The sequence below is a fragment of the Athene noctua genome, chromosome 6 (assembly GCF_965140245.1).
Source record: "Athene noctua chromosome 6, bAthNoc1.hap1.1, whole genome shotgun sequence".
In the NCBI taxonomy this organism is placed as follows: Eukaryota; Metazoa; Chordata; class Aves; order Strigiformes; family Strigidae; genus Athene; species Athene noctua.
This window is the reverse complement of record NC_134042.1, coordinates 46,360,739-46,386,832: the sequence shown is the minus strand read 5'-3', so window position 1 is coordinate 46,386,832 and position 26,094 is coordinate 46,360,739.

Below are 26,094 nucleotides of genomic sequence, written 5' to 3'. Positions count from 1 at the left end.
TTGCCTTTTAACGTCACTAAATGTCATTTGGGCCTAAAATGAAATACAGTCTAAAACCTGGTTCCAGCCTGTGGTGAAAGTTGCTCTTGCTGATGGGCCAAAATTAAATTGAACAAGTGCTTGAGACAGAAAATGAGAAAAACCTGTTATTAGAGCTAGACAGTGCAGTAGTGCTGGTGGGGATGGGTTCATAAGACATGTCATGAACACAGCTCCTCTTAGCCTCTTGGCAAAGCTGTAGCATATCCTGATTACTGAGCTGTGTGAAGTGAGCAAGGCACTTGGGGATGTGAAGTGCCTAGCCAGGATATATCTCTAGCCATAATACTGAACCTGCAACATGGATATGGACATGGACATGGACAGGGACATGGACAGAGAGTACATGGATTGAAGAAAATGTAAAAAACGTCTCTTAAATTATGAGTTACAGAAAGAAGGGGACCAGAGCCTTCCTGCTCACTTGCTTTCCTAATCCAGGACCTAGGGATGTCATACAAAGATGGCAGGGAAAGGGTCTGCACAAATGAAAGCAGGCACGCCTCAGACTGTGTAGACAAGGTGTGGAACTTCTTGATGTGGGATGTTGTTGGTGTGAAAGATGAATCTGCACAAGGTCATGCAAGAGAAATCTGTTAAAGATGAAGATTACTGCATATGTAAAGACTACCTCAATTTAGAATATCCCTGAACTATGAGAGGCTGAGGGCTGAGATACCCAGAGGGTCTCATAGTTACTTGACATGTTCCTATAGTCCTCCTTAGCATTCACTGTTGGTCACTGCTGGAAACAGTACACTGGACTATATGGACCATGGATCTAATCCAGTATGACCATTTTTATGGTTAAGTGCAATTAAACATTATTATGCAACAAAGAGATCAGTGGCTCCAGTTCGATACTAAAAAAAGCTGTGGCCTCTCTGAACACTTTCAAACTCTAGGCAACATCAACAAGGACAGACTGAAGGAAGCTGGAGGTAATTTTAAATTTGTCATCCTGGTGACAAATCAGGGGTGCCACAGCACTTTCTCTTAGCATTTGACTTAAAAGTATATTGGGGTTGTCATGTTTTGACATATTTGATTTGTTTTGGATGTGATGGGCTCTATTCTTTGGACATTTCATTTTGGACATATTCTTTGGAGCTTATCTACAGCTAACACATGCAGAAGAGAATCTGATTTGAGTATGAACCCAGTTTCCAAAAGGAAGCTGCAGGACTGTGCTCCCTACGCAGACCCCAAAACTGTCGCAATGGCTTGTAATGGAGCCATCTACTGACTCACAGCTATTATTACATTGTCATTGCTGCCTCTGCTTCTTAAGAGTTCTCAGAACCAGGCTGCATCCTGACTGTGCTAATGATCCAAATAATTATTTGATACAGAAAGCAGGCTTTTAATAGCAAAGCGCCTGTGAGTAACACAGTCATGGGAATGGAAGCAGAGATGATTCCTTGGCCTGGAACAGAAGGTTGGCTATCGTGGAGGCCAGATAGTGTGATAGCTCTGAACACTAGATGAAGAGCACAGCCGTGAGAATGATGTTATTTGATGAGAGCTCGGAGCAGATGGGCAGTGTGGTTAATTAAAGGGCTAGGGATAATGTTTCCTAAATTAAAAAAAAAAAAAAAAAAAAGGAAAGAAGGAAAGTAGTTGGAAAACATTTTAAGAAACCATAATCTCCATGTATGGGATCTCTGAGAAGGCAAGAATTGAGATAGTGGAAATTTTTAAAAGAAAAGAAAAAAAAATCAATTTTCTTTAAACTACTGGAATATTCTCCCAAATGAGGTAAGTACTTTTAAAATGGATTGTGATAAGCTTATGTTGGTGATTGGATGACAAGGTTACCAGCAATGGCAAGGAAACGGAGTAAGTAACCTAGGAGGCCTGATTATTCCTATGAGCCTCATCTCCATTAACGTGAGGAAAGCTGATCCACATTACAGCAACTACAGATCTAGTCCAGGGAATTTGTTAGCCCAGAGATCTTAAGATGCTGTTGAAGATCTTCTATGTAGACTCTGAAAAGGGAAACACAGCACATCTGATCTGGAATTTTTGCTGTTGCTGTTGAGCATTTACACTGTGGTGGTCCTCAGGGGTTTCGGCTCATCATGATTCAGAAGTGCTCGGTGTTGTACTAACAGCTCTCTTGCTTGTTCCTGCTGGTGCAACTTAATTTACTTCTCAGTCAGATAAAGGGTGCAAGCAGAGGTGGAGAGAATGTTTGTTAAGGGAGCTTCTTTGATGCCGTATTTTCATATGTATAACCTATGGTTCAGATAACCCATATCTATCCTTTTAAAAGTGCTGTATCTTGGAAATTAATTTTCTCTCAGATACTTCTTGGCTGACTCACTCTCTCCTTCATGGGGTGGTTGTATAGCCCACAAATTGCCCAGGTTGTGGTGGAAACTACCTTCTGAAGGAGTCTGGGGTGGGGACCAGGTAAGACGTGAGGAATGTTGGGATAACAGGAGAGAAGCAGCAGTTCATGTGAGAAGTGGAGGCTGGTGGGATGTCAAGGGAGAAGGCTGTAGATTAAATTTCCCCTTATAGTACTCACTATTTAACCCTCACTGTTCCTGAAATAATTACTTTTTTGGCAGCTAAAACCCAGATTGTACATGTGAAAACATAATAGATTAAAGCGAAGCAAAACAGATAAAGAGAAATACCAGAGACTCAGTTTTTCCATCTGTAAGATGATGATAATATCTACCCAGCTATGAAAAGAGCTAAAAGTGAATATTGTCTGCAAAGTTGTTGGTAATGTTTAGGGTGAACTGAATTATACTGACTGATGTAGGGCTGCCTTTGAACAAAAGCATTACAAAGAGTGTTTAAGAGATCTGAAGAATAACAATAGATTAATAGAGTTGTTAGAAGAAATGAAAAGGAAATTGAAGTATGAGTAATGCAAACAAATTTCCATGAAATAACAAAACCCCCCTGTTATGACCATTCTTCTTATCCACTTTGGTAGTTAACATGTCAATTATGCTTTCTATCTAGACAGTCAAACATTTTTACATTAACACAGAAGACATTTTCTAAGCAAAACTTCATTCTATCAGATGTTTCAAGTCGGTAAAAATATTTTTCATGTACTGTATTATTGTTCTGTGGTACTTACTGTACCAGACATTCTTGAATTGAGAACTTGGCATAATTAAGGCAATTAGGCATGTTTGAGTAAGAGAACAGTCCAACTTATATAAGACAGTTAGACTGGACTATGAACAATTGAAGAAAATTTGTTATTAAATTGAGAGTTTTGTTACAAGGACCAAAGAGTCAGAGTTTCTATCTGAAATTTTTGCATTTCATTTGTGGCCCGTGTGCCTAATCAGACTTTATCTGAGGCCTAAAATTTGGGGGTTAAAACTGTGCCCGTGGTATTATTTATGTCATCTTTTAAATTTCAGTTTTAACAGGTCTTGGAAGGACAATCTGTGAAAGTTCTGCAGTATAATGACAGTTAATTTAAAATTTGACAAGTTTGACTTTGCCTATTGGAAATTGCTTTATACCTTTCTAATTTGTGGGAATGATATGACATTACTTATGACCTTCTCTGTCTCATTAAACCATGAGTTTAATTGTACATCACTGAACTCTTGGAGAAAAATTACCTTATATACCCCAGAAGAAATTAATTCTTATTATGCCAGCTGTAGCTGCAGCAGATAACAAAGCTATTATCGGGATATAGATGTCTAGCACTCTCCCTTCGTCTTTAGGGCAAACACTGAAACATGCTGTGTCGATGGAGAAAAAGTAAATTGCAAATTTCAAAGAGTGTAAAGAACCATAAGCAACCTAGAAGTCAGGACATCCCAACAAGCCTCTGCAATGAACTCTGTCACAGAGAAGTGAATACAAAAAATGTTAAAGTCTGATTTTATATATTTTTGTTTTTCCCTGAAATGAGCATATGGATAAGTAGAAGAGATAGTATTAAGTTTTAAGCAGAAAGACCAATCGTGGAAGGAGATTTCTAATAATGCTTTATATTCTGGTATGTTCTAATTTTAGTGTCTTCTACAAGTTTACACAGCTTTGCTTGGAGCCACTGACTTCGCAACCCATAACCCAGACTAAGAAACTTGAGTGAAGTGACAGAAGATCTATCACTGCTTGACTCCTCCTGATATAAACATGAAACAAATATCAGATTCCTCAGCAGTCCTTATTTTGGCTGCTGCTCAGAAGGTGTTGTTCTTTTTGGAATTTATGAAAGATGATAGGTTGGTCATGGAGGCAATCATACGCTCTGTAGTAAAATCATGAAATGTATTTTGTGTGCACATTGTAAATGGAGATGGGTCAAGTGGTCTCCCTGTAATGTGAAGGTTGCCAAGCTCACCCTGCTGCAAGAATGGGAATAATGTGGCTTACAGCACCTCACGACATTCATTTCAGCAGGGAGATCAAGTGTGCAGTCAAGAGAGGCTTCTCCCAGCTCAAAATACATATGTGCATAAACACACACACACACCAGATACAGCTGTATTGCATATGGACACAGGCACCTATATTAGTGGAAAAAAATTCCCCATTATATAAGGACCAGCTCAGCATACTCTTACAAGACACAAGAAGTGCTTGTTTAAATTATGAGTGACAGAGCGACATGAAAAGCATCATGAAAATCTCTTACTCTTGATATCTACTAAACTAAAGGAAACACAACCGTTAATAGAAACAGCTGAGACAACCCCTAAAGCCTTCTGTCACTATCAGCCAAAAGAGATGCAGTGGCAGTATCCACAAACACCAAGTGATCATTTGCTGGGGCTGTCATTCGTAGAGCATCCTTTGGGAGGAACAACAGAAATCTCAAACCATTCTTCCCCATAGAACCACATAATCACCTATCTTTCTTTCCTTCTGGCCTGGTAAGAGCCACATCCAACAAGTCCTGTAAATATTTGTTTATCTCAAAAGTGTGTGAGTAGTACAAATTAAGTGAATGGGATTACTCACATGCTTAGAGTTAAACATGTGCTTTGCGGGATCAGAGCCACAGATCTCAGCAACTTGCTGGACTGAGCTGTTAACATGGACTACATAAAGATCCCAGTTCTTTGTCCAGATATTGCAATACTGGATCCCTTCTGCTGTGAATGTGTGTGGTTGCCAACTTCAGTGTGTTATTTCGCCCTGTGATTGAGATTTTTATTCTGTTATTCATAGCAGGTAAGACCAGTTATCTCCTTACATACATAAGATACACTTTCAGATAAAAGATAATAAAAAGTCATATCAAAGAGTACTTCCACTGTATTTTTAACTTATTTGGCTGCTCTCTCACAGCCATAGTAAATAAGTGACAGTCATTGAATTCAAAATAGCTAGAGGATGTTTTATTTGCTTGTTACCAGAGATAATCTTAAGGTTGAGAGGCAGCAGAGAACTATTCTGAGGTGCCCTTGCAAGAACCACCTCACCGCTCTGCAGGCTGCAGAGGAATGACCCATCACATCAGGAGAGATGCTGAAGCGGAGTAAGGCAGCCTGGTCTGCTCCCCGTATAACAACGAGCACAAGGAAGAGAAGGCGGCGGGTGGCAGCGGTAGGTGACTCTTCTGAGAGGTGCGGAGGCACCGTCTGCCGACCCGGCGCACTCTCGAGAGCTGTGCTGCTTACCGGGGGCTCATATCAGGGATGTCATGATGCCTCGTGCAGTCCCCTGACTATTATCTGCTGCTGTTGTTCCACGTGGGCACCAACCACACAGCCAGGAGCAGTCTGGGGAGTATCAGGAAGGGTGACAGAGCCCTGGGAGCAGCAGTAAGGGACTCTGGAGCACAGGTAGTTTTTTCATCAGTTCTCCCAGTCCAAGGGAAGGGGTTTGAAAGGGCGAGCTGAATCTGGCAAATCAACAATTGGTTACAGGACTGGTGCCACAGCCAGGGGTTTGGCTGCTTAGACCATGGGACTTGCTTTGAGAAACCTGTTCTACTGGGGGCTGATGGGTCCATCTGTCAGAGAAGGCGAAAAGCATCTTCAGTCATCGACTTGCCAAGCTGGTGAAGAGGGCTTTAAACTAAAGTTGCTGGGGGAGGGAAACCTCAGTCCATCCCACTCCTACCAGCCTGATGTCAGCGCTGGCAATAGATGTCCAGAACCTGGAGGGGGGTCACAGGTCAGCAGGAGAGCACCTGAAGAGCAGCACAGAGGAACTCCAGCCACTCCAACAAGTAAGTCAGCTTTATAGGAGCCCAGCTTAAATGCCTCTATGCAAATGTATGTAGCATGGGGAATAAACTAGAGGCATGCACACACCTGCAGGGCTATGATCTTATTGGCATCATGGAGACATGGTGGGATGGCTCCTATGACTGGAGTGCTGGAATGGAAGGATACAGGCTCTTTGGGAAGGACAGGAAGGGGAGATGAAGAGGAGGTGTTGCCCTCCATGTCAATGACCAGCAGGCCAAGGGAGGTGATTCTCCCCCTCTACTCTCTTGTGAGACCCCACCTGGAGTACTGTGTTCAGCTCTGGGGCTCCCAATATAGGAAGGACACGGACCTGCTCGAGCAAGTCTGGAGGAGGGCCACAAAAATGCTCAGGGGCTGGAGCACCTCTCCAATGGAGACAGTTGGGGTTGTTCAGCCTGGAGAAGAGAATGCTTCAGGGATACTTTTTAGCAGCCTTCCAGTACTTAAAGGGGGCCTAAAAGAAAGCTGTGGAGGGACTTTTTACAAGGGTGTGTAGTGACAGGACAAGGGGTAGTGGCTTTAAACTGAAAGAAGGTAGATTTAGATTAGATATAAAGAAGAAATTCTTTACTGTGAGGGTGGACAGAGACTGGAACAGGTTGCCCAGAGAAGCTGTGCCTGCCCCCTCCCTGGCAGTGTTCAAGGCCAGGTTGGACGGGGCTTTGGGCAACCTGGTCTAGTGGAAGGTGTCCCTGCCCATGGCAGGGGGTTGGGACTAGGTGATCTTTAAGGTCCCTTCCAACCCAAACCATTCTATGATTCTCCACAATTTAGAAGTGCTCTTATCCAGACTAAACATTAAATGATAAAAAGACCTAACAGACTGCCAAGTCCTCTAAGTGCAGAGCATGCAACATCATACACAAATATTTTTGGAAAATATGGAAACTCTTACATGTCCTTTCAGTAAGTACTCTTTTTCAGCCAGCTTGCAGCAAAACATCACATTTTTTGACTGGTGAAAAAACTATTTTAACAATGAAAAGAACAATAGATATCCCTCTTGTAAAAAGATGTCTCCCTATGGGAAACATCAAGTTCAGAGAGTAATGTCATTAATCATGAACACCCAGAAAAACTGTCACCTAATACAGTGAAAATGTATTCTCTGCATGACAGCACTTAGGCTGACCCATCTGTAACCCATCTTTCCTTTTTATCAGCCATGCTGTTAGGCAGTATTAGCAATATGAATCAGTCTTAGTTGTTTTAAATCCCTGAGCAGGAATGTCAAGCACTGAACGTTTGGTAGTGCTCACATATGACATGGGGAATGACTGTGTGCCTGTGCATGGCACTTACAGTGGTTCCTGGAGACTGTACGGCAGGGTGGTAGGTACCACAGGAATTGTGAGGAAGACTGTATCCCCTTCTTATTGCCTGTTAATCCCGCTCAGGTGTGGTTTACATATCCTCAGCTGTATGATGTCAATGGAGCTATGTGTGCTCTCTGCAGAGCAGCTAGATCAGGACCCAGCTAGAGACTGTCTAGGTATCAGCAATTAATTACACACTGTTTTTGATAAAACAGGTAATGTAAATTTGTTAAATGTTGCAGTTGACCTAAGGCTACATTTCTCAAAAAAAAGATAAGGACCTGAAAGCATAGCCAAGATCAAGTACAGCGGAAAAATCTCAGAAATTGTTAACTTACTGACATTAACACATTCTTTGGAACACAAATACTAAAATGGAAATGAAGTGTTTGTTTTAGTCAAAATGCAGAGTAATTAATGTAAGAAACAGGACTCAGTACAACTACATCCTTGGTAGCTGAGTCTTATCACAAAAAAAAAATCTCTGGCTCAGGAGGTACCCGAGCCATCACAGGCTAGAGGGGAATTGGACAGTCTCTAGGGAAGGATCACTGTGTGCTTGCTGGTTTTGCCCTTCCCTAACCATTGGGTATTGACTGCCACAGGTGGAGGACAACAGGCAAGACAGATCTTTGGCTGGGCATAGTAAGACATTATTTATGTTTTTCTGGTATGGTTATTTTAATTAGTCCAGAGGCAGATGTCCTGTAAGAGCCAGGACGCAAGGAAAAGAGACCTGTAAATCCCCAGGGAGATTTAGTTCAATGAAGTCATCAGGATTGAACTTGGAAAAGAAGTGCATGTGTTTCCCCTTCAGTAGTCACAGCAAAATTAGTGAAATGCATCTGTTTATATCCACATTGCTGCTGGGTGAACTCCACATACTCTGCAATATTATGGGCTGTTGGTGGTGACCAACAAGAAACATATTTCGTCTTGCTCAGTAGTTTTCCTCCAGCACAGGCCATTTTCTTAAGTGCTGGGAAACAGAAAAGCAGGGTGTAATCCTGTGTAGCCTCTCCTCAGTGGAGATATCAGTCAGGTCAGCCAGGAATGTAGTAATAGATGGTTGTTCTAGCTTAGGCAGAGAAACTAAGCTTGAGAAAAGTATCTGTGGAACATCTCTGGCTTCCTGTTTGCTGGTCCATTCTGTTGACCAGAGCATAATTCAAGGTTCAAACGTTTTCTTCATGCTTGTCATGACCTGAACTGTCATGGATAAGAAGGTGAGGGAACAGAAAGCAGTTTAACAGGTGAAGAACTGGGCCTAAAAGTTGGAAGAGAGCATGGGGCTGTTGTGGAGGGAAGGAATCAACAGGAATGCCTAGTAGGGTAGAGAGGATGGTTGGGTGTCAAAGGTCTCTTTTCCTTGCGTCCTGGCTTAAGAATTTAAGGATTGTGAGTAATCTGAATTCCTCTTATTTCTTTATGTGCTGGGGTGCACAAAACATTATACCTCATGCAGGACCCGGAAGGAAGGAGGTGTGTGGAGCAGTACTGATGTCTTAGATTCATCTCTGTGAGGTGTTTGCATTCAGGTGGGATAAGGGGGCCCCTGTGTACTCTCTTACATCTTCAGCAATGTGGATGAATGTGTGGAGCTCCTTCTCCCATGCACTTGGTGCACACTCCTGGAAGGGATGTCCTACAGCACTCATCAAAGGTGCTTCAGTTTTGATGCTTTGGAAAAAATCCTCTGCTTGTGGACTGAAAACATGGCCCACTCCTGTGCTGGTGGCTCTGGGCAGAGGCCTGGTGGCAAAGCCTTGCCTTCCTTCCAGGGCTGCCTGCCCAGAGAGAACTCAGGGCCCCCCTGTGGGGGTGACTTGACACCACTGGTCCCCACAGCCCCTCAGCAGCCATGGGGAAGGGGGCGGGTGTGCAGAGCGGGGGCCATATTGCCTGCTCCGGCTGCCTGTCAGGGCGTACTGCCACGCCGCACCACGGGCCTTGCCGCCGCCGTCACTCCCCGATCAACGTGCGGGGCCACATCCCACGACAGTAATGAGGCTTTTGGCAGGTAAAAAAGGCACTGGCGTTATTACTTCCCCTTTGCATAAACATGCAAAATTAAGGGCAATTATCTGTGGCATGCAGAGCAGGAGGCGATGTTTAATTAATGTCTAAGGGAGGCGCGTGCTTCTCCTGGAGACATCTAGCCCTCCCTCCTGTCAGGTCAGCCATGGCTGTTCTCCCTCGCCTCACCACGGGGAGATGGGCATGGCATCACAGGGAGATGGGTATGGCATCGTGGGGAGATGGGCATGGCATCGTGGGGAGATGGGCATGGTGGGGACATGGGCATGGCATCGTGGGGAGATGGGCATGGCATGGTGGGGAGATGGGCATGGTGGGGACATGGGCATGGCATCACAGGGAGATGGGCATGGCATGGTGGGGAGATAGACATGGCATGGCAGGGTGATGGGCATGGCATCGTGGGGAGATGGGCATGGCATCACAGGGAAATAGGCATAGCATCGTGGGGAGATGGGCATGGCAGGGAGATGGGCATGGCATCGCGGGGAGATGGGCATGGCATTTGTGATGGTTTGACTCTGGCTAAATGCCAGGTACACACCAAGTTGCTCTATCACTTCCCCCCCCCCCCCCCCCCCTTTCCCTTTGTTTTCTCAACAGGGTAAAGAGGGGAAAGAAGATAAAACTAACCCTTGTGGGTGAAACAAAAGCAGTTTTAATATAAGAAAACAAAGCAAAAGTCCACGTGTGGAAGCAAAAGCAAACAGATTTATTCTCTACTTCCCATGGACAGGCAATATCAGGCCTTCTCAGGAGCAGGGCTCCAATACACGTAGCGGTTGCCTCCGAGGACCAAGGGTGACCCCACCCTCTCCCTCCTTTCTCCCAGCTTTATACTGAGCAGACGTCATATGGTATGGAATATCCCTTTCGTCGGTTTGGGTCAGCTGTCCTGGCTGTGTCCCCTCCCAAGATCTTGCCCCCCCCGTCCCACTGGGGGAAATATCAGAATGAGCCTTGGTGCTGTGTAAGCACTGCTCAGCAGCAGCCACAACACCGGGGTGCTATCAACACCCTGCCAGCTCCCAGCATAAACCACAGCACCGTGAGGGCTGCTGTAGGGCAAAACCAATTCCAGCTCAGCCAGACCCAGTACAGCATTGTGGGCTGCTTGCTGCAGAGCTGGGGGATTTCTTAGGGGTACCTGATGTACTGCAGGACCTGGGTATCCCCTCAGCCCAGCTGCAGCCTGGCTTCTCTCACACTCAGGGAGTTTAGGTGCTGTCAGCATGAGATGGCCACTTTATGAGGTCTTTTGTTTTGTTTTGTTTTGTTTTTATTTCCAAATCTCACTTTTTGACATGAGTACCCGAAGTCTGCCCAGTTGGTTGTGCAGGTGCTTGTCCCGGTGGGCAGGGCAGGAGGGGCTGTGGAGGTGAGGAGAAGCAACTTCAAGTTGCAGGCAGGAGTAGAGGCACTGCCTGTGCTCAGAGGGAGCCAGAAACATATCAGGCGAGCCTTGGCCATGAATGCAGAGCAAAAGCTAAGAAATGCTCTAGTTTCTCTCCTGCAGACCTGCTGGATAGCACTGCTGTTCTGAAAAACAGCACTCATTTGTAAGCTACACTGAGACCCAGGCACTCCGAGGTACCGTTGGTGCGAGGTACCAAAACAATTCTGATGTGTCTCAGCACTTCCACTGCTCCTGCTGGCTGGCCACTTGCTGGGGGACAACCTCACACATCAGCCTTTTTCTGGCCTGATCCTGCATGCTCTTGTGAGCTCTTTAACATCCCAGGCTTCCAATGACTTCTGCAAGGAGGGCCATATTCCCTCAGTCCTCCCCTTCATCCTTGCCAGATGCTGTCAGTGCTGTCTGCAGTGTGACGGGACCCAGGGTCTTGGGGGTTTGATCTCCTCACCTGGCATATCCCACACAGCTCTGCCTGGGCTGGGCACTCCTTTCACACACACTTGATGTCAGTGCTAAGTGAGAATGAATCGTGTATGAATTTGCTTTCAGAAATGTGGTACTGAGTGACAGTTCTCTTTATTCTCAATGTTTTTCCCCACCAAATGGTCGATGCAGCATTTAACAGAGAAGTAGCAGGGCACTTTATAAGAAAAGAAATATAAATATATGCAAAGGATGTTGAAAATGGATGCTCTGATTGCAGAGCCATCTAGGCTCTGGTGTATTATAAAATGACAATATTGAGCAACCACTGTGTAGAAAATTGGCCTGTTAATAAGCTGGCTGGCAGCATTGCAACAGATGCTGACAGGCCCTGACGCCAACCTGCGCTGCAAAACGTTTGCAAATGGAAAACAGAGATGTCTGGTTTTGAGTTGTGTCACAGTTACACTTAGTAGCTTAAAAATGGACCTTCCATCCTCTCCTGAGGTGTGCCATTAGGAGGATACGTATCTGCACTACAGCCTTGGCAGCCCCTCTCCATTTAGAACAATTAACTGAGAAAACAAGACAGAAAATCAATACTGTTGAAGACTAATGAGCCAAAGCATGTACTTCAAGTGAAAATGTTTGCGGTTTTTTTTCTTTAACATGTCGTGAAGCCTCATGTAAGACAGCTGTGAAAGGGATGAGTGGCAGAACGACATTCATTCTGTGCTATCCCCACTAGCACAACAAAAGGTCACACAAGTGTGTGATGGTTTGCTGCAAGTCAAGTTTTTTAAGTTGATGTTAGAGTTACGAAGTGAGTTTGGATTTTTTTTTTTTTCTCGATTTCTTCTTGGAGAGGTTGTAGATATTTTGCTATTATGTCTCTCTGCTGTGTTTGGACTGTGATACGGATTCTTCCAGCCGGCAGAGGAGGCTGCATGCGTTGTCCCTCTGCTCCTTTTGCTTCTCTCAGCGTGTCTGTCTGGGAGAGCTGCACGTCCAGCTGTGCTGTCAGGTGAGAGTCAGGGCTTGTCGCACTGGTTTGGTACAAAACACAGCACACAGACGGGGGGGGGTGTTTGTAACTAATTGCGTAAATCCTGCTTGATCCTTGCCGCGCGGATCCTGCTCCTGAGATCCTTGCAATGCTGTAAAGGGACAGACGATGGCACTCCAGCATCGCCTTTCCTCGATTTCTGCTGCCACGGGCTCACATCTGCAGGATCCGCTCATGCCCAGAGCTCTGACCTCCTGACTTCCAGTTTCACTTTACCAACGGCCGTTCCCTCTTGAAACAACACTGTGCATGGACCTAAATGGCTCTCCTCCATCTTTAGTACTGGGTGCCCGTGTTATGTACAGATATAGTTGTATTCCCTTCACTGCACCAGGCTGCACAGAGCAAAACGCTCAGAGCTTCCCCTTAGAAGACAGGCTCTCCTCCCCCTTGATTGCTGCATCTTTCCCAGTGCAGTTCATCTGTCTTCAGCAGGGACCATTGTATACCACGGCGATGACATTTTACCATCTCTTTGTACAACAGTTAGTATCTCTCCTGACACCTCTTAAGACCACGTTTTCTTTTTACACAGCTACATCACTTTGGCAGCATATAATCATCCCATAATCACCTCATGTGCACAGGTCTTTCTCTGCTTCACTCAGTTCTAGCAGATGAGTTTCCAGCTTATAGAAAGCGGTTTGTCATCAGTTCCTTATTGCAAGACCCTGAACATTTTACTACTGAATTTCATCTTATTTTTTATTAATACTCCAGTCCTCAAGCTCACTCATTTCTTCTCAGACTGCATTCCCAATTTATTTCGCTATGGGTGATGCCTCCTACCTTTGAGTCATCAACAGATACCATTAATAATGCCCTTAATGTTTATTTCAGATCACTAATGCAAACATCATTACCACCTCTGATGGTCTCCATTAACAACTGTTCTCTGACATGGTATTTCCCACCTAAACATCAGCCATTGCCACATCCCCTGAGCCAACTCCTTAACTACCATACAGTTCCCTTCTGTTGGATTCTCCTGTGGCTCAATCCCAAATGAAACGAAGTCCAGAGATGACCTGTCACCCCACTTTTGACTGGGGCAGTGTCAGGTGAATTGGGTAGGTCTCAGCAATTTCAGTCTCCACCTCGGTGTCTTTCATCATCCACTTCTTTGAAATCCCAGAAGGAGCATTCACAGGAGATCCCTGTGCTGGGATTGCCCAGGATGATGCTCCCAGAGTGAAGCTGTCCCCATGTTGTTGCTGCCTAGGCAATGGAAAGAGATGAACTCCACTAGTGCCCAGAATAGAGTGCACTTGCTCTCAAGTGTCCAAGGCTGTCCCTCAGCCACACCATTAGGCTTTTCTGGTTTATTTAGCACTCCCTAAGAGTATAGCTGGAAAACTAGCAGCATCCCTCCTCTGCTGTGTGCACGTGCAGCTTCTCAGCTGCTGCCAGACTGCATGCTCCCACTGCTCTGCGCTGGGAGCAGGGCCCTTGGCTGTGGGGAGGTAATACCTGCGGGGTGCCCTACAGAGTGACAGGCCTGAGCCTGGTTTAAAAGCGGCCAGCCCCACTCCAGGAAAGCATTTTGCTTTCTATTCGATTGCTCCTGTTAGCACAGTCGCCCTCTAAACAGCTCTGAAGGGCTCTGCCAGGGAAGCGGTGATGGAGCAGTCTGCCCTTCCCTCCCAGCTCCCTCTGCCTCTCTGGAGAGCTGGAGAGTGCGGCAACCAGTCATTAATGTTCTGGACCCTGTACTGCCCTCACTGGCAGGGAAACCTCTTTGCTCCTGTACCACAGCCAGCTCATAGAGCTTCAGGAGCAATTACAGTATTGTGCACAGCATTCAAGTCCTGCTTCGATCACAAGGAAGGGAAAAGCAAGGCATGGTGACCTTGCTCGAGGTCCTCAGGCAAAGGCAAGACTCAAAACTAAAGCCAATGCTCCCTACAGGAAGGGTGGGAACGGCACGCTTCCTTCTCCTTCAGCTTCTCGCTGCAATGTGAGGCCACCCAAGGGCTGCACTGTGCGCTGTGGTTGGGTTGACTGCAGCTGAGGTACCCCAGCTGAGAGCTGGGCTGACTCACACACATCCTGGCACGTTGCAGGCATACAAAGAAAGGAGTTGGCTTAGATTTTAAACTGTTGCTGGTGTTTCAGACAGTGTGCTCAAATCAAACTGGCAGGTTCTGCTTTGGGGTTTTCTAGGCAGTAGGGAGCACACTTCCTTTATTTTTCAGCAGCTATGCTGGACATATCCAATAAAATCCTCTGCATTTCAAAACAGGCTGTAAATGAAATGCTTGTGATGTGGCTGCGCCAGCTAGACAGGGAGCTCACTATGTGGTGAAAACAACTTTATAGCTGCAGTTCTGGTGGGGACTGGTTTGCATGGATTTGTGACAAACCCTGCACCGTGGCCCAGGGACATGATTCTGATCCCCACACTCTGGAGCCACCATTTAATTAAATATTGCACAGCTTAAAATCTTTATAGGATTTAATTTTTAGACTATGTAGAAATTTCTAGCCTAATGTACTTATGATTCAAATATATGCAGTTAATTGATGTTTCCTGTGGCTTCCAGATGGTCTAAAAGGAACTTTTTATATTGCCCTGATTACTAGCACAAGAAAGAGATTTTAGGAAGGAAATGGAGCACTTCAACCTGAGACAAGTATTTGCGATAAAGCCTATGAGCAGACAGAGAGGCCACAGAGAAAAGGAAAGGACTGTCTGTGTGTTCTGCTCTGCCATCAGGATGTCATTCTTGCCTTGGTGACTTTCTTTAATGAGTTTTAATATTGGGAAAAACAGAGTTATAACCAATTTTATGTGTTTTTACCTGATAGGAGAGGAAATGCTGCAATGACTGAACTGCCTACGTGGAAGTTACAGACAACTTTGGCATCTGTTTCTCCATGGAGGAAAGAAACTTAGTGGGGGTGGCACTGATCCTGCTGTTGTCTCCCATGGAGGCAACAAGAGTCTGGTCCATGCATCTTGAATGCAGCGTGGTCAGGAGGAAATGCAGAACTTGCTTAGAAGCATCTCTGGACCCCCAAAGTTTTACCCTTTAGGCTGATACAGTAATAGTAGTTTAGTAAGGCCACCTTAGGAGAAGGGTCCTTCCAGAGACTGAGTGTCTCCAGGGTGACTCTGGCTGTGCTGTGTTTTTGGGACATTGCAGTAGGTACTGATAGGTGATTGTATGTGAGTTGAGGGGTGTATTTCTCAGCCACCAATGATTCCGTGTTTGCCCCCAGTGTTTTCTAGGATGGGGGAGTGTCACTTTACAGTCCTTGATTAGTCCCTTCCTATTGTACATGGCAGGCAACAGATCTGTGTCACTTAAGCAGAAGCCATTGCAATGATAGAAGTCCTGTGCTAAGCCAACTTTTTCTTTGCTTTTTCACTTCAACTGAAATTATCAAGGAGCCCTCAATGGACAGGTACCACCCCACATCACCAACACCTTGTCCCACTTACATCCAGCCTCCAGTACTTTCCTCATATTGGCTTCTGAGATGTCCTGTCTTCCCTCCTCCTTCAAGCCAGCCTGTAAGCTCATGGACAGACACCGTAACCTCAACCAAAGTGATGAAGCACCAGTGGCTTCTTCCCCTTCTCCTGAGAGCTTGGTTGACTCCTTGCAGACAACACACAATGTGAGAACAGATCCACTCAAGCTGATGTGTGCATCCCTCACAGGCCTTGCCTTTCATGGCTGGTTGTAGTAACCTGTCTTTCTTCAACCTCTGATAACTTTGCCCAGATAAGCTTTGTGAAAGGTAGGACTTTGGAAAGACCTTCCTCTCCAGGATAATTTATGCTTTGCTCTATTTTTCTTCAAATTTGCTCCTTTCTACTTTCCTTTTCCCCTCATCACTGGCAATTCCTACCCACTGTCATTTTTTCAGCTGTATTTTAGAGTCAGCTCTAAAGCATGCACATTTCCCTGGAAAGCCTCTTGTTGTCATGTTCAGAAGAGAATTGAGAAGCTACGCTGGAATTAGTGCTTCTAAGATCAAAATCAGATTTTGAAAAGCCTTCTTGCTTGCTCCAAAGGTTCCTGTTCCCCAAAGACTGGTTTTGACATTAACGTTTTGACTGTTCCTAAACCTCATTCTTGTGGTACACTCAGAGGGAGCTCAGTCTTATTATAGAATTATAGAATTATTTATGTTGGAAAAGACCTCTAAGATCATTGAGTCCAACCATAAACTGCCAAGTCCACCACTAAACCATTCCCTTAAGTGCCACATATACATGTCTTTTAAATACCAACTACTACCCTGGGCACTGTGTTTCAGTGTTTGATAAACCTTTTGGTGAAGAAATACAATCTAAATCTCCTCTGGTGCAATTTGAGGTCATTTCCTCTTGTCCTATCACTTGTTACTTGGGAAAAGAGTCTGACACCCACCTCGCTACAACCTCCTTTACAGTAGTTGGTAGAGGGCGATGAGGTCTCCCCTCAGCCTCCTTTTCTCCAGGCTAAACCCCCCCACTTCCCTCAGCCGCTCCTCACAAGACCTGTGCTCCAGACCCCTCACCACCTTCACTGCCCATCTCTGGACATGCTCCAGCACCTCAATGTCTTTCTTGTAGTGAGGGGCCCAAAACCAAACACAGGAATCAAGGTGCGGCCTCACCAGTGCTGAGTACAGGGGTCAGATCCCTTCCCTGTCCCTGCTGGCCATGTTATCTCTGATACAAGCCAGGATGCTCTTGGCCTTCTTGGCCACCTGGGCACACTGCTGGCTCATATTCAGGCCGCTGTCAACTAACACCCCCAGGTACTTTTCTGCCACGCAGATTTCCAGCCACTCTGCCCCAAGCCTGTAGCGTTGCATGGGGCTGTTGTGACCCAAGTGCAGGACTTTTTACAAGACTGATCAGATTGCTGTGTACCCCTTATCTGGGCCTTAAATTTTTTAACAGGTGATTCCAGTTACGCTGTGCTAATACACCAACATAAGTAACCAGAATGGGCCTGACTTTTTAAGCAATGAAATGACGGTCTTTAGCTCTGAACAAATACAACCAGTTTGGCACAAGCTTCATCCATCAGAGAAGGGACACAGTCAACTCAGTTTGAAATCACTCCTGAAGACACAGCATAGGGAAAAATGTAAGCACTCTCAGACAATAATTTGAAAATTTGTTCACATGAATGAATGGTCTAGATGTACTCCATACCCTAGAAGTACCTGATTACCTAGCTGGGGAACAGAAATAGCACTACCTGACCTACCTTCCCTATTAAGCAATTCAGTTTCAAGCTTGAACCTGGGGTGGTAGTCAGTCTCACCATACACACACTTTTAAAAGCTAAAAACATGTTTGGGAAACAGGGTCATGAAGCATAATTCAAGAAACCAACCCCAGGAAATGCCAGCTATATCACAGGTCCCCTAAGACAGAAAGACGCCCAGTTCTTCCCCAGGCAAACAGTTTGCTGCGAGTATTTCACACTGTGCTGTGCACAATGAATCACACAGCTTCTATACTCATCTGCACCCTGGGTCACCCAGTGGGGATTCCTTCACTGCAGCCATTCAAGGCAAGATGCTATAATAAACCTTACTAATAATACTTCTCAGCGCTGCTGCAACTGTGTCTGCAAGCATTTTGCAGAAAACAAGAAAGCCATTCGTCTAGAGAAGGGTGACAAAAGTTTGGACAAGGCAGTTTGCTCAGCTCCTATATGTCTTTACTTGCCATCAAACCACCTTAAGGGGTTTAGTCGTTTTTTCGATATTACGGCCTAATAAGAACCTTTGGGAAAAACAAAAGAATGTATTCCATAGGCAAAAAATCCTGTTTCTCCAAGGTATTCCTCATCTTGGCTGGAGTATTTTTGTAGGGCTTTAAACAGGGAAAAGCATACGCTCTCTAAAGCTTGCGAGCATGTATGTATTTCCCTGGTGATGCACACAGGGGCAGGAGAAGTTAGTATCTAAAAGTGAAGGCATTTTTGCTGTGTTACCCTTCAGGGCTCTGATTGTCTCCTGATATTTCAATTAGTTCTGTTAGTAGGTACAGAGTGGAATTGGGGTTAGAAGGTGTACTGGGTCGGAGCAGAGGTTTGCCATCTCTCCAGATCAGTTATTAAACCAGCCCTTTGGCAGCAGCCCATTTATTCAGCTTTCGCTCTTGCTTTTGAGTGGAGACCTGCTGGGAACCAGGGTGAAGACCCCTAACTTGTAATATGGCAGCAAGTCTTATATGCCCTTTAGTCCTGTCTGGCTGAGTGGGAGTTACAAAACAGGTCTCCATTAAGATGTTTCTAATTGAATTGATCTGTAAGAGGAAGGCAAGTTCTTCGCTGAAGCCTTTGGCCTCATCTCATTTGCTCCTTGCCCTCAATTCCCCCAGTGTCACGGCTCCGGGAGAGAGGCAGAGCACGGGGGTCAATAGCTGCCTATGCAGCCCCCTGCCCTGTTGCCCTGCAGCTCCCCCGCCCTCAGCAGCTCCTGACACGGACAACCACCTCCGGATCACTGCTCTGGAGAGGGGGCTCTGCCTGGGGGGTCTGCCTGGCAGACCAGATAAAGAGGAAAAGAGAGGGCGGACTTTTTTCTCCACTGATGTTAGTGCACTGGGCAAGATGCTGCGTCTGTCCAGCTGGGCAGAGCTGAGGGGAAGCCGTGTGCTTTGCCCCAGCATTACTGGATCTTGCCTGTCATGGGATTTTTTTTCACTGAGACTGTCAGGAAAAATTGTCTTGTAGAGCATCTTGCAGTGCTTTCCCTTTGTTTGTACCCAGATGCCTCTTATGCCAATGTAAATCTGGAGCCAGTACATTGACTTCAAAGGAACAACAGGCAACACTGAGTCAGCAGGTTTGCTCAAGAGAAGAATCAGGCCCCCGGGGCCCACATTAATTTTGGGATGGGTGAGGATCCTGTGCGCTTAAGAGCTACATCACAAAGGTTGGGCCAGATTATCTGTTCTTTCCATCCAGCTCTGGAGGAAATGGGGAACAGCTTGATCCTTGATCCTTTAGGGCTGACAAAACCCCTCAGCGTGAGACTGACCACAGAGAGCAAGAAGCAGGTAAAGCCAGCTATTATGGTAGTCCCCAGAATAGAGTCTGATGGGAGGGCATGTGGCCAGATGCTGTTGAACCCAGCCTGGGCTGGGCCCAGAGGTCTGCAGCCAGTTGCTGTAGCCTAGAATAGAGCAGATGCACTGGGGCTGCTACAGAGCTGCTTGGGAAGGGCAGGAGAAAAGCACTTCTTGCCACAATCACCCAGCCATAGCCCAGGGAAAAGGGGGACACTAGGGGTACAGCACTGGGCAGTAAGGATCACAAAGTGCAGAGTGTCCAACAGAGACTAAACTGGCCAAAGGTTGTGAAACTGGAGACAATGGGGTCCCCTGGTCCCCTCTTATTGGAAAGGAAGCTTGCCCTGTTTTCATTCTTATAATGCAGCATTAATTTTGCTAGGTACCAGTCACCTTGCCAGTTACTCTGTTGTTCCTCTCCGCACCAAACTGGACACTTTACTGAGCAAGTGGGGGCCTCATGGCCCTGCAGGGTTGTGTTAGTAAAACACTTTTATATTTTACCTTCAGATCCTTCACAGGCTGGAGGTATCACTGATGGGGGGGTCAGTCAGCTGCATCATGCCTCATTTGCCTTCTTGGATTAATAGCACTTTCCTGCCTCTTCTTCATTTTTTGGCAAATAAAAGCACCAAGGGACTTAAACATGCCCCACATTGCCTGGACTAGGACACAGAAAACCATGTGTTTTCTTAAAGAAGCCTATTCACCCTTCCCTAGCTTTGCCCTGGCTCTATCTTTAGCCTATTTTAGAATAAGGTCACTTTATCTGTGAGGCTGCCTTTGTGTTTAGACTAATGCAATATTATTGTTATCACACTAATTTTTCTTCCTTTTGCTTTCTAATGCTGCAGTATGGTGTGGTGCTGATCTCTGGTTCTCTGTACACACACCATTTTTTAAATCAAGTTAGAATGGACTTCCCCAGAAGCTGTTCCTCTCTGCCACTTGTAATACCGATGTGAACTGCTCTGATTAAATAATCCTGCTGTTGGGTAACTTTTCCAAAGAAGCTGTATCTGGCTTGAAGTGCATGTGCAATTGAGCTTGGTCCAAAGAAGACAGTCCCAGCCCTACGGGTTCAGCTGCTTTCCTCTGCTTGACTTGTACGAGCAGATCCCAGCTGGAATTTGGGTCCTTGCATAATACATCAACAGCTGCTGCTGGCCTACAGTACCTTGTCCCACTGCTCATCATGGGGACTGTGTTCCCACCAGCCAAACCTTGTTGCACAGGGTCAAGCGTGTCCTCTCTGGTGGGTTGTTGGTAGAGGGAAGAGCAGGGACTGTCACTGCCCTGTCTGTAGATTCTGGAGGCAGGAGCAGAATGATGAGCATGGTGAGACAAAGGGCTGGAGAGAGAACACAGGAATGGTTTGGGATGAAGTTCGTCTCTTTCTGTGAACAGGATGGGACTCTCACTCATGTCACTGAGTCAGTAATGGCATGTGTTTTTTCAGAAGTGTATGCTAATTGGAGCTTTTAAGTCATCATCAGCTCAGTTTTATTATAGCCAGACATAGTGGGCACCAAACTGACTGTCTGACTCTGCAAGAAGGTCCCAGCTGTGACGACTCTGCATATCAAGGACTAAAATATGGCTGCAGCTAAAAGCTCTTTGGTGGTTTTTGATCTTTTTATCATTCCAGTTTAAATGAGTTAGGGCTGAGGCAACATAATTTTATTTAATCCTGGTTATTAGTCTCTGAAGTTTTCTTTAATTAAGGCCAGATTCTGATGCTGTTACCTCTGTTGAATTGACGTGGAGTCAGAGACAACACAGGGAGTAAAGAGCGACACAGTTTGAATCTGGCCTGTAGATTAAGAATTCCTTGGGGGTTGAGATTCTCATATCATTCACCTTTGAAGTGCCGTGGTGCTGTATAAACAATAAATAAATGTAATTTTTCATCTTCCTTTTTAATTTTTATTCTTTTACGGACTTGGATAAAGCAACATTTCACTGTGTTGTTAGAGCAATAGTGTCCCAGACTCTCTAGGATTTACACAGACAATATTATGCACCTGATTTAACTAATTAACAAAGGAGAAGCCAAGTTGTGAATGCAGTGTTTGCTTCCCACTGGCTTCTTGCATGCTGTGCCTATCAAAAGAGAACAGCAAACATGTGTAGAGAAATGAAAGAAGCCTCTTTGATTGTGTGGACTTTCTAATAAGTGGCACTTTGCATTTTGTAGATCAAGGTCTGGAAATAACGCTGGCAGTAATTATGCACATGTGGCATGTCACCTTGATGCACTGGTATGGAATTGAAGGGGAGAACAAATTTACATAACTAATCACTGACAAACAAGATAAAGTGATTGCTATTAGCAAGTTAACTTTTCTCTACAATTACCACCCTGTGCTGAGATACTCCACCTAGTATCTCTGTGAAGAGCAAGGAGGGCCTGCTGTGTTTCAGATATCACCACACAGCCTTTTTTGTGGCAAATCATAGAATATCCTGTTAATTTACTTTTCATCCTTGGCTGTGAAACTCAGAATCATCTCATGTGAAGGAGCAGAGAGAACAAGGCACTCTTCCTCTGGCATACATGTGGATGGAGATTACACACAAGTATAAATGGCAAAACTTGGTGGATGGTCTTAAAATGTGGGCTCATTCAGAACACCGCACACAGGGACCTAAAACAACAGGTCATCGCAAGTTTTACATGGGTTTTGAAATCAGATTGTTTCATTCTGTTCAGGTTTTGAGAGCACACATTTCCATACCTTCCTCTGCAGCTACTAAACTTGGAAACACTTGGTCTTTAGCCTTGAGATTTTCCAGCTGGTAACTGGCATCCTAGCTGTTGAGGTGGTGGCATTAAATACAGTGAATCTTGTCATTAAACCAGGCATTCCTCGCAGGTTGTGCTTCTCTGTCAGCTATATGGCTCCTGTCTCTGGCAAACACACGCTTCTTGTTGATAAGAAAGTCGCATAAGTTGCTGTGTCTGGAAGCGTTTTTGTGTGCCTTCTTAGATCATGGAGGGGATTGCTGAGCTCCGTGCTGGTTTTCTGTCCATAATAACCTCTCTGTCCCCCTCCACATGCTACATTTTGTGCCTGACTTTTCACATTTACACTGTGAAGAGGAATGGTTTCTTCCTGCCAGCCAGCTTCTTCACTTAAAAGCATCCTGATTATCTATTCCTGTGGTTCTCCTCCTTGATATTGGAGTTGGGACCCAGATGTGGCTATTCAGCAGATGAAGGGCTCACGAAAGTTTAGTTTCAGGTCAATGGCACCCTCTTCTCTCATTCAGAGAAGGATCAGTGAAGCTGTTCCCTGGAGTGAAACATCTGGAAAAAGTGCAAGGTGACTTCCAAGCTGCTCAGCTGCATGGCATCTGGAGAGGCACATCTGGTTCAAGGACTTTCCTGGTTTGCACCACTGGGGCTGGGAGATTTTGCTCTGCAAAGTCTGTCTCATGTAAAGGCTAGAGGAGAAGTGGCTGTAAAGATACACTGAGGGTAAACAGAAGAAACTTCATGGAGTCTTTCTGAGTCTTTTTTTATTTCTCTGGTTTTATTTATAGCTCTGCTCAGAGAAATGGGACTTTCAAACCCATTCTTTGAAAATCCAGAGAATCGGGCCAAAAATATTTCATGAACTACACCATCATTTTTCTCCCTTCTATCTGGAACAGTTCTCAAAGAAAAGGAAGGCAACTGTGCACAATTAGCACAAATTATCCCAGATAACTGAAAAACAAAAATGGAGTGAAAGAATAAATAGTGGAGATGGAGAAAAGGTCCTACCTGACAAATAAAACCACAGAGAGAAACCAGAGGATAAGGCTAGGATAACAGAGGATAACACAGCCATGCTGTGGCTTCATTTAGTACACTTGGGCCTGAAGATTGTGTTTGCAAAATGTATTCATCAGGGTAGTATGGTTCATCTCACCTTCATGTCTGTCCAATGATTTATTCTTCTCTGAGCCACAGTCATGTTGACAGAGCTCCTCTTGTTCGGAGACTGCAGAAGGGTAAAAGGTGTTATGTTATGGTGAGCTGGGGGGTCTGTCTTGTCCCTCATGTGGCACTGTGGACAATGACTGCAAAAGCATTCATATGCTTGAGGCTGCCTTTTGTGCTGAGAGGCGGCTGCCCAAGGAGCTTGTTGGACTTCTGAGTTGGAAAGTGAGCTCTAAAAGACATCGAGACTCTAAGGAAAGGTCCCACCATTGTAAATTGTGACCCCACAGGCTTAGAGGTTTTCTTTTGCTGATATGCAGAAGATCAGGGGGTGAGTTCTGTCTGGCATGCAGAGATGCTGTCCTGACCCTATATGGTGTGGTTGAACTGGAAGCAAAGGGCATCCATGACCACATGGCAACCACAAAGCAGGAGGTACTGCACAGGCTGAAGCATCGTAGCCCAGAAGAGAATCAGAATGGTCAAGTGTTTTCTAATCTAGGCAGGGAATTTGCCCCAGAATGAGAGGGAAAGTTTTATTCAGTAATCGGCAGGACTTCAGGATCAGTTTGTGTGGGATGATCACTACAATCATTAATGTAACTGAGGGTTTTCTGAGGAAGGAACTTTTGCTGGACTGGAGGGTTGGTGTAGGAGCCAGGAAAAGGGAAGAGGTCTCTTCTGGACAGCTGTAGTCAGTTTTTCTGCTGATCTCATAGATGAGACTGCTCTGGAGATTTAATGAAAGATCATTAACTTTTGATGGGTTTTGGTGATCATTGCTGTTGGGAAAAGCTGTATTTCTCTGTAGTAAGAAGAGGATGACTTGGGTTCTTATCAAGTTTATGTCAGGAGACATTTTGTCTTTATTGTACAGGGAAGAGAAGAAATAGGGTCTATATGGAGGACATACGTCGGTGGTGATTTAAGTGATTCTGTCTGGAAACGATCCCACGCCCAGCTTTTGAATGAGCCTCTTTGCAAAGCAGAAAAGAAAGCAGCAAACAGATAACAGAATAGAAAGTCAGTGTGACATCTGTCTTGCATGTATGCTTATGTTTCACTTTCTGATCTGTGAGTTTTTCAGGCACAAAATGACTAAATTTCAACAAGTTCAAATCATGCCTCGGATCATCCTATACAGCAAGTTGTTTACCCACTATATTACAGGCAAGTAATTTCAATATTGACAGATTGGCTAAAACCCAAATTTGATATGCTGCTATTAGCATACTTTTACTGTTTCTGTGCTTACAAAGGAACCAGAATGTTCCCTGGCAGTCAAGGCTAATAAGTATGCAAATCATGATCTGTGCTTATAGGCACGCTCTTTTTTGGTACATGAATCAGTATGCCAATTTGGCACTCCCCTTTCTGATCAAAGATAAACAGAGCTGCAGGGATTAGGGTGACAGATAATTTCTCCTGAAAACCGTCTGGGTTTTGAATCCTGCAGAATTGTGTTTAATCCCCCTTACTCTGCACAATGGATTCGCTACAGTAGAAGCTACTGACCAAAGGGCTAGTACACAGGTTTCTGTGCCGGAATATGTGAACCCATGAGGCTTTCTGCTTTCTTAAACTTTTAAACTAAGCTTATATCTTCAAGAGCTAATAACCAGCTTTCTATCTAATGATTTTAGGGCCTGAAAGGAGATTTACAGTACTAAGGGTTCTGTATGAACCAAGAGCATGTGAAACAAGGTCTTTGCACAATCAGGGATCGTGGGTAGCATGCATATGTATTTCTCAAGCTCACATATTCCCTATCTGTGCACCCTCTTCAGTCATGACCGTCTCAGTATGATGTATCACACTTCCTTAGGAGCTCACCTCTCTTGAGTATCCCCACCAGACTACTCTTCCGTGTACTGGCTGAGCTCTGCCACACAAACCTGTGTGACTGGAGCTTTGTCATATAGGGAAATGACATCACCTTTCCTGTTCCTTCAGTGCTGCTTTTTAACTGTGCAACCACTATTCCCCTCCTTCAAAAGAGCACCTTGAGAGTGGTCATCTAAAAACCAGCAAAACATTTAGACATTACAACAGTGGAGGCCACTGGAGAGCATAAACAGACCAAATTGTACTGAAGGATAAGAAGAAGATCAAAAGGAAAACTTAAGATTCCTTTCATGTTGCAGGTATTTCTTTCTCTCAGCCTCAGCCAGTCCATCATGTCTCACTAGCCCTTTGTTTTCTGCACCCAACTTCTCTCTACTTACAGTAATAGCTGCTGTTTAAGCCTCACAGTAGAACTCTTATCTTAACTAACATTTCTTTGAGAGCGTCAGCAAAAGGGCTACTAAGTGTCACCCCTGTTGAATATAATGGGGAGTTTCTCCTGTGTCTGAATATCAACGTGTTTGATCTTGAGTCAGGCCATATAGTGGCTGATTTGGGAGCTTCTCTGTGTGTGCTGTTGCTGATAATTTATTTTATAATACTTGTTATTGTCTTCTCACTTGGAGAGCTTGAATGTGCAGCTTGCTTTCTGTTGCCCTTTTTTGCCTAGTGAAATAAAATGATCTCACTTTGTTCTTTTTTCCTGGCCTTCTTGCTTTAAATGCAAGACTTCTTCTCCACCTCTGGAAACCCTCTGAACTCACTGGAGAAACTTACCCCGTAGAGCAACCTGGAC